Source organism: Pongo abelii, chromosome 8, assembly GCF_028885655.2.
Source record: "Pongo abelii isolate AG06213 chromosome 8, NHGRI_mPonAbe1-v2.0_pri, whole genome shotgun sequence".
NCBI classification, from domain to species: Eukaryota; Metazoa; Chordata; class Mammalia; order Primates; family Hominidae; genus Pongo; species Pongo abelii.
The window spans coordinates 4,117,665-4,127,119 of record NC_071993.2 but is presented as its reverse complement, the minus strand read 5'-3'; the positions used below and the strand labels follow the sequence as shown (position 1 = coordinate 4,127,119).

General features: G+C 40.3%; 1 long non-coding RNA gene across 1 annotated transcript in view; it reads right to left on the bottom strand.

The window, feature by feature from the left end:
* Positions 1-5,400: 5,400 nt before the first annotated feature.
* The window catches only part of LOC103891567 (uncharacterized), a 59,299-nt gene continuing 55,244 nt past the window's right edge, over positions 5,401-9,455 (bottom strand). Inside the window, exons 6-10 of the long non-coding RNA XR_008510864.1 lie at positions 9,303-9,356; positions 7,280-7,366; positions 6,835-6,970; positions 6,279-6,378; positions 5,401-5,783 (exon numbers count right to left, since the gene is read on the bottom strand). This is a non-coding gene — a long non-coding RNA (uncharacterized LOC103891567). The remainder of the gene's footprint in view (positions 5,784-6,278; positions 6,379-6,834; positions 6,971-7,279; positions 7,367-9,302; positions 9,357-9,455) is intronic.

Sequence of the window (9,455 nt, the reverse complement as noted above, 5' to 3'; positions counted from 1 at the left end):
CAGGACTTCATGAGGGTCTCGCAGGAGTAGAACCTGGAGAGGAAAGAAGAGCATTCTCCAGAAAAATGAGAGGAGGCAATGGGGATGTGTGTGTCCTTATTGGTGCGTCCAGGCTAATACATGGGATTATTAGCTGCACGACCCAAGTATACTTTTAATTAATGCCAAACACAAATGATTAAGTTACTTTTAACATTTTAATAAAATGCTTAACCAATAAATTAATTGATAGAAAAAAGAGTCTAAAAAACAAAACACCCATTAAATCCAAATAAAGCAATTAACTGATCCTTTTACTGACTCTTATTTTGTCACCATATACAGATGGTCTAAGACGCAGATCCCACTCAAATCTCTAAATATGCTTCCACTGGTTTAAGAGAAATATTACTTATTTTAATTAAGATTTTTTAAATATAAGGTCACACTTACACCCCGCCCTTTGCCATAGTTTCAGAATGATTTATTTGTGTTTCTGTCTGAGCATCGGTGAGCAGTGCTTGCTAACACCTTACATTTTTCTGTACCCCTGAATATTCAAACACCAAAAGCCTTGTAGAGACATCCAAGTGCACTAGGGGATGTCTTCATTTTATTCATCTATAAAATGACAGCCAATATTTCAATCTGGAAAATGACTTCCACTGTTGGATTTCACAAGATTTTATATTGTGCCTTCTTTTCAAAACAATTTTCATTATTAAATTAATATACAGAAAGTTTGGAAAAGATTGGAGGAGAGCTCCCATTATTCCCCCCACCCTAGCGGAACTGATGCCATGCTTCTAGTTTTCTTTCTTGTGTGCTTATCTTTTACAAAGTTGGCCTAATAAATAAAAGCCAATTTGCATCACAATTCTTCACCTAGCGTGATTTTCATTCCAGCCACGCCTCTTTTGTTTACAGGCAGTAGACTTACCCAGGCTTGTTCAGAAAAATGATGACGTTGGCATTACAAGATCAGCACCATGAGTTCCTGTGGGAATATCAAGGTCAAGGCTACTTTCCTCATGGTGCTATGAGGGTAGAGAGCGCTCTCATCTCTGCTTCTTTCCATGTGCCCGCTCCACCACCTCTCTCAGCATTCTTCCCTAATATCTTGACCAGTGTCCAATGATGTTCCCATAAGAGTTGATTTGGCTTTATTAACGCATTATTAATTAAAATAGTTTGGATATTCGTTCTCCCAAATCTCGTGTTAAAATGTAATCCTCAGTGTTGGAGGTGGGGCCTGGTGGGAGGTGATTGGATCGTGGAGGTGGATTTCTTATGATTGGTCTAGCACCATCCTTCCGTGGTGCTGTTCTTGCAATAGTGAATGATTTCTTGTGAGATCTGGTTGTTTAAATCCAGTGGCACCTCCCCCAACCCTCTCCATTCCTGCTATGTGAGACACCTGCTCCCCCTTTGTCTTACCCCATGATTGGAAGCTTTCTGAGGCCTCCCCAGAAGCTGATGCCAGCCCTGTGCTTCCTGTACAGCCAGCAGAACCATGAGATAACTAGACCTCTTTTCTTACAAATTACACAGCCTCAGATATTTCTTTATAGCGATGCCGGAACAGCCTACTACACCATCCCGTTTCCAAGGGATATTAAGATGTTTCAGGTTTTCCTAAACCAAGAAGATTTGCTCTGTTGACCTCTCTCTCTCCCTCATACTCTCTATCTCTATCTATCTATCTATCTATCTATCTATCTATCTATCTATCATCAATTTATCTGTCTATATATTTATATCTATAGATATCTCTCTATATAGGTATCTGTATACAAACACACATATGCTTCTCAACTTACAGTAAAGTTACATCACAATAAATCCATTGTTAGTTGAAATTACTTTAGGTTGAAAATGCATTTGATATACCTCATCTACTAAACATCATAGCTTAGCCTTGCCTACCTTAAACATGCTCAAAACACTTCGATTAGCCTACAGATGGTCAAAATCATTCAACATAAGCAAGTGTTAAATATTTTATGCAATCTATTGAATACTGTGCTGAAAGTAAAAAACGGCATGGTCTCTGTAATCCCAGCATTTTGAGAGGCCAAGGCAGGTGGATGTCTGAGGTCAGGAGTTCAAGACCAGCCCGGCTAACATGGTGAAACCCCAAAATCCCACCTCTACTGAAAAAAAAAAAAATTAGCCAGGAGTGGTGGCAAGTGCCTGTAATCCCAGCTACTTGGGTGGCTGAGGCAGGAGAATCACTTGAACCCAGGAGGCGGAGATTGCAGGGAGCCGAGATGGCGCCACTGCACTCCATCCTTGGCAACAAGAGTGAAACACTGTCTGCAAAAAAAAAAAAAAAAGAAAAGAAAAGTCAGCATGATCATGGTCATGTGCGTTGTATGTGTACTATGGTAAAGTAGTTTCTGACTTGTGATAGTTCAAGTTACAATGTTTTGACTTTATGATTATACCTATGCAACCACTCTGTTTTTCACAATCAGCACAGTATTCAATAAACTACGTAAAATATTCAACACTGTTTTTATATAAAATAGGATTTGTGTTAGGTAATTTTACTCACCTGTAGGCTAAGGTAAGCGTCCCGAGCACATTTAAGTTAAGCTAGGCTGATCTACGCACCTTGATGGGTTAGGGATATTGAATGCATTTTTGACTTACTGAGAGAGAGAGGGAGTTGGTGAGTTTAATGACGGGATGCCTAAGAGGGAGCCATAGACTGGCAAACTTAGTTGGATTAAAAAAACAGAAAAGGTAAGGAAATGGATCCACCACTACTAAATGATCTAGAGTATCTTGGTTGAGAAAAAAAGCAGTTTGAGAAATAAGATAAGAGTAGAAGAAGACGTTGTGAGCTTAGGAAAGGGGAGTAGTGCTGGGGTTCCTCCGAGGCTCTGACAAGGAGTAAAGGAATGAGATGGAGGGAGCAGGGGAGGCAGAAGAGGGACCGGATGATTACAGGAGGAGGAGGGCAAGGCCAGGAGAGAAAAGAGGTTGCCTGGGACAGATTCACATGGGTGTGAAAAAGAATGTAGAGAATTGCGGCAGTAAAAATAGAAACTCCTGGGAAGCCTTATGAATGGGGCTGGGATTGTTTAGCTTCATGAATGGGAGTGATGAAAGCTTGAACAATAATGACCTGGAGGCTCCTAGGAAGGAGAAGGTTTGTGGGTCTGCTGGGAGGGTCTGGAGAAAAGCAAATATATGTCCGCACCAAGCTGAAGGGGGACACGTCTTTCACATGCTTGGAAATGGGAAAGTGGCCAGGTTGGATAAGAGTCAAGAAGGAGAATGAATTTTCAAAACCATTGAAATGTCTTGACTGGGACTTGGCAATCGGATGGGATCACTCTCTATGTTGGGAAACTCGGGTGAAAGGAAGTGATATAAGGAGAAATGAGCAGTTTTGTTAAAAATGACATTTTTCTCCCTGTCATCCATCCAAATGATTCCATTGTCAGTGATATCCCTTTCCTCTCAGCCTCAGACCCTCCCTTCATATTCTGTCCTCTTCCTCTGTGGCATGCGTCATTTTCTGGCTGTGAGTCATGCACTTTTCTCTGTATTGCTTTTGAAATGTGATGGACGAATTCTGTCATGTAATTAGTCAGAAGGGGTCCAAGTGTCACCTCTCCCTTCTTTTTGCAGATCCCTTAATGTCTAGCATGCAGCCAAGCACTTCAATGTACACAAAATATTTACCAAATAATCTGAATTGTCTGGTTTCAGACATTGTTTGATTTATAAACATTGCTTTGGTGCAGGTTAAAATGAATGAACAACTATCTTTCTTATTTCCATACATATCTGGATTATAATTAAATCTAATGCAGTGGCATTGTTAAGGACCCTGATCTACATATAGGGGGAAGACAAGGGACCACAGTCCTTCAGGGAACATATTGCAACACGCCAATTATTTCTATCATGTGCAGGCATTATAGTGCATAAAATTCAAAATCCCAAGTAAGACGTCACCTGTGCCATCATCTCAGATTAAGACTGGAGTTGCTACTGTGGTATGTGTCAGAGGCAGCACTGCATCCCCCTGCCTTGAATTTACGACAGAGGAGGCAGAAGCCAGGAAAGGTACAAACATGGGCCTTGGATTACCATAAGGCACAATCAAATCCTAGCACTACCTCTGACTGCACAGGGAAGGGGAAATTATCTACTCCCTCCGAAACTCAGTTTCAGTGTTTATAATATTGAAACACGGTAACTAATATCGACTCCATGGAGTTGGGGCAACAGTTAAGTAAGAAGACATGTAAAGTGTTTAACACACTATGTGACTTATAAAAATAGCTTAATAAGTGGAAGTCATGGTGATTTCTTCGAGTAATTATAATTAAAAATAAGTGTAAAGAGGCCGGGCATGGTGGATCATACCTGCAATCCCAGCATGTTGGGAGGCCGAGGAGGGGCAGATCACTTGAGGCCAGGATTTCGAGCCCAGCCTGGCCCACATAGAGAAACCCTGTCTCTACTTAAAAAAAAAAAAAAAAAAAAAATAGCTGGGCATGGTGGGCGGCGGGCACCTGTAATCCCAGCTACTTGGGATTACAGGAGTAGCTGGGATTATAGCTACTGGAGAGGCAGTAGAGTTGCTTGAGGCAGGAGAATTGCTTGAATCAGGAGGCAGAGGTTGCAGTGAGCTGAGATAGTGCCACTGCACTCCATCCTGGGTGACACAGCAAGGTTCTGTCTTAAAAGAAAAAAAAAAGTGTAAAGGAAATTTTCAGGGCTTTAACAGTTCTGGTAGAATGTAAATAATCATCAAATAACCCATAAGGTCCTTTAGTCACAAAATGCTTCTCAGTAGCTAGGGCACCTCCTCACAGGTTCCTTCGTAGGGAGTCCATCACCACATATTTTTATCACATTTAACCTGAATGTTGCATCCCCTAAGTTACAAATAAAGTTTTATTCGTCCATGGATTTATGTCATGGGTAAGACTGATCTATAAATTTTGAGTTGCCGAGTTACCTTTTTAGGGTAAGCGTATCCTTCAAACCCTGCTTTTTAATGTGAGAGTACTGGTCAATCTGTAGTTTGGGTTTTGAACAGAGGACTATGCAGAGGTGTCTTCTGCTCTCACAGTGGAGGACACAGAGCATCTCTAAAGACACATCCCATGCATTTCCTTCTAGAACATCTGGCTCAAATGACACATTTTAATCAACATAATTTCTTCTTTAATCCCATGGAATTTTTTATTTCTTTTTTCTTCCTTTATCATATGTCTCTAATACAATAATAAAAACCTAAGAGAAAAAAAGTATCAGCTTTGAAAAGCATAAGCCCCAAATTCACTAACTATCCAAATGTCTAATTGATACTTTATTATACATTAAGGAAATGAGCTGAATGGCAAATTAATTAGAGGAGGTGAACCAAGATATATTAAAGCTAAAGAAATTTAAGTTTACATTTTTATTGCTTTGTATTTTAAAAAAGGAAACAGTTTTCAAGCAGCTAGATATTTGTTGATAATTAAGTACAAAACTGTCATGATGTAGGCAATTAACAAAAACAACAACAACAACAAAACCTTCACCTTGGGAACATTTTATGTTGTTACCCTAAAATCTCAATTCCTGATAGACATTGCAAAATGTCAGCACGGCCCACATTCCTGAAAGCTCTTGAAATGATGAATGCGGTATCGAGACGAAAGCTGAGAGGGTGAAAGATCACTGCACATCCCTGCACTGGCAAGGCACCCATATAAGAGGAAATCTGTTTATCAATGCCAATTGCTCCTGCTCTGCTAATGATTCCAAAATTCAGCAAGAGTTGCAGAGAGCTGAAAGTACACAAAACAAGTCAGTTACTTTGAAATCCTTGAGCCAGAGCTAAGCTTACCTCAACACACATCCTAAAAACATCCAAAATGCAATCCTCTTATGTAATCTTGGCTCTTAGAATTCCCTTTGGCAGAATGAGGAGGGCCATCTTCTGTTTGCCAGGAAAATGCACTTCAAAAGCACAGCCTACCCCGCTTTCTACTATCTTATTTCAAAGCTCTAGTGCTTATCACTTGGACCCCTGCCTAGAGAACATTGTGAATTCCCATAAAGATGCATTAACACAAGATAGAAGAATCTGCCAGTCTGAAGGCATCTGCTGTTTGTCAGCTGTCATTCCATGAGAGTTTCTCTTCTGGATGTCAATGGCCAATGACACTGGCCTCACTTCTAAACATGAGATTAAGGCTGAGATCCCAGGTCAGGGACACAAGCTGACTTCAGCCTTTTCTCGAATCTGGACTTTGCCACACCTCCACTCTGCGATAGCACACCTTCACAGCTTTTGTGAGGTCACAGCATCCACTTGGATTCGGCACACACGTTGATTTTCAAGGGCCCATCACAACTTGCAGTTCTGCATAGGTGTTTTCTCTAAATGGTAATAATAACACATGAATTATTATACTATTGCTGCTTGACAGCCCTTTTCCTGTGTGTAGTGGTTTTGGATTATGGCCCACAAAGGCCATCAATTATGCTAGAAAACTAAGGAGCTGGAGGAAAATCACAGGGCAAAATGTATTTTGAGAGACATCATTGTCTAGACTCAAATGTCAGCCTTGGCACCCTCTTCTCAGCCTGGCCTAGATCCACTGTTGGGCAAGTTGATTCTAAAAGGTCCATTTCATTCCCCTCCATGCAAAGCAATGGTAAACAATCAAGTATGTCAAAAATGTTGTTGAGAGTGCATGTTTCTTTGGGAATGATTACATCTTAGCCGTAGCTCATGAGACTCAGGTCTGGATGGAAAAACTATTCCAGTGGAGGATTTACAGAGAACAATATAAACATAGATGACAAAGCAAAACAACAAGACGGGTATCTCACCTTACAAATTACATACATCATGGCTGGGCACAGAGGCTCATGCCTGTAATCCCAGTATCTTGGGAGGCCAAGGTGAGTGCATGACTTGAGCCCAGGAGTTTGAGACCAGCGTGGACAACATAACGAAACCCCATCTCTACAAAAAATACAAAATTAACCTGGCATGGTGGCTTATGCCTGTAGTCGCAGCTATTCAGGAGGCTGAGATGGGAGGATCACCTAAGCCCAGGAGGTCAAGGCTGCAGTGAGTCGTGATCACGCCACCACACTACAGCTTGGGGGGCAGAATGAGACCCTGTTACACACATACACACACAAATTACAAATTACATACATTAAAAAAATGCCTTGTATGTATCTCTATGCATTGAGATTTTGAGTGAATTTGTTTTCTTCTATACATTTCTCTATATTTTCTAAGTTTTCTATAATAAATAAGCAGTACCTTGGAAATTCTTGTTCTGACTTTTCTTAAACAAAAGATATGTTGAAAGATTTCACCCAAATGAGAACTTTAGTTGAAATATAGAATCTGAAATAAAAATTAGAAACATGGTTTCATAACAACTCACTTTAACCTATTTTCTAGAAACAGAATGAGGAATCTATTAAAAATTTTAAAATGAAATTTCAAATTCATACTAGATGTTTTAAAAGTAATAAAATATTACTCTTAAATATCATCTTTCTAGTCTTAATTTTTTGGATGTTTTATTTTTAAAGCAAGAGCTTTTTTTTTTCTCTGTAAGTGGGATTGGAATGCTGTTCATCACAAGAAAACTCAAATATTTTAGATCTTAAAGATAGAGGTTGCACTGTGCAACTTCCTTAATTACACATTAGGAAGCGGAGGACCAGAGAGAAGCAGTGATCTAAGGTCACATCATAAGCAAGGCAGGGCCACAGCTCGGGTGGGCTTGCTCCCTCTCCACGCTCTTGGCCTGGGTTTTGCTGCGATTCTGGCCAAATCTCTAGAACGCCTTCTATGCATCAGTCACTGAATAGATCCTAAAGGCTTTGACACAAAACAGGGTTGGAAGTGGTCATGAGGTTATTAGATGCCTCTCCCAGGGCATGAGGGAGGAGACCACTTTGACTTATCCACACAGCCACTGATTTGCAGGGAGACTCACACAGAGAAAACTATACACCCACCAACACAAACACACTCACCACACACACTGCAAGGGTTTACTACTAATTCCAAACACATGTATTTGGAAAACTAAAATACATACAAAGTTTCCAGAGTTCTGCTTGTAACTAGAAGGGTATCTGCTCCTGAAGTTGTGGGGAGTATGGGAACATCCCTTAACTGATGGTTCTCACTTAAAAGGATCAGATAAAGTCCACTGAGACCACTCCTTTTTTTTTTTTTTTTTTCTTTTTGAGATGGAGTTTCACTCTTGTTGCCCAGGCTGGAGTGCAGTGGTGCGATCTCGGCTCACTGCAACCTCCACCTCCCGGGTTCAAGTGATCCTCCTACATCAGCCTCCCAAGTAGCTGGGATTACAGGCATGCATACCCAGCTAATTTTGTGTTTTTAGTAGAGACAGGGTTTCATTATGTTGGTCAGGCTGGTCTCAAACTCCTGACCTCAGGTGATCCACACATCTCAGCCTCCCAAAGTGCTGGGATTACAGGCCTAAACCACTGCGATGTAATCCCTGCCTCTTTTTTTTTTTTTTTTTTTTTTTTTTTTATATTTCTTTCCAGTCAGAAAGGTGGTGTTGCTGATGTGGTGGAAAAAGTAAGGATTTAGAAACCTAAAGATGATAATATAATACATAAATCTCGCTTCATTCAAAAGAATGTGTGCTCTTGAGCATATCACTAATTTCTCTGAATCCATATTTCTGTAAAATGAGGATAATATTACATTTCTCACTGCTCTATCATAAAAATTATACATGCTACATATATATAGCCTATTATGGGTTGAACTGTGTCCTCCCCAAATTCCTGGGTTGAAGGAGGTCATCAGGACCTCACAAAGTGACTGTATTTGGAGATATGGTCTTTAAAGAGGTAATTAAAATAAAATCAGGTCAATGGGGTGGTCCTTAATGCAACATGGCTGGTGTCCTAGTAAGAAGAGGAGATCAGGATATCAGACACACGTGGAGGGAAGATGATGTGAAGATATAGGGAGAGTATGGCTGTCTGTAAGCCAACGAGAGAGGCATCAGGGGGACACAACCCTGCCGACACCTCAATCTCAGACTTCCAGCTTCTAGCATTGTCAGGAAATAGATTTCTGTTGTTTCAGTCGCCCAATCTCTGGTGCCTTGTTACAACAGCCTAGCAAACAGATACACAGATGTTCACAGAATAAGTGCTCAACAAATCACAGAGGCTATGTTCACCATGATTATTACAGCTTTCCATTGGTAGCGAAGAATGTTGGTTCTGAACTGTACATTAGTGACCAAAGATGAGAGATTTTTGCAATTCAAATTGCAACTCACTTTATTCACTTCCTGTTTACTCCATCCTTGCAGAGAGTGTCACATTTAAGTTTCCTGTTTTTACAAAAATTTTATTATTATTATCTACAAAGTATTTTTCTTTAAATTTTTTTTGTACAGAGGAAGAAAATAAAATTGTACCAGGAAGATGAA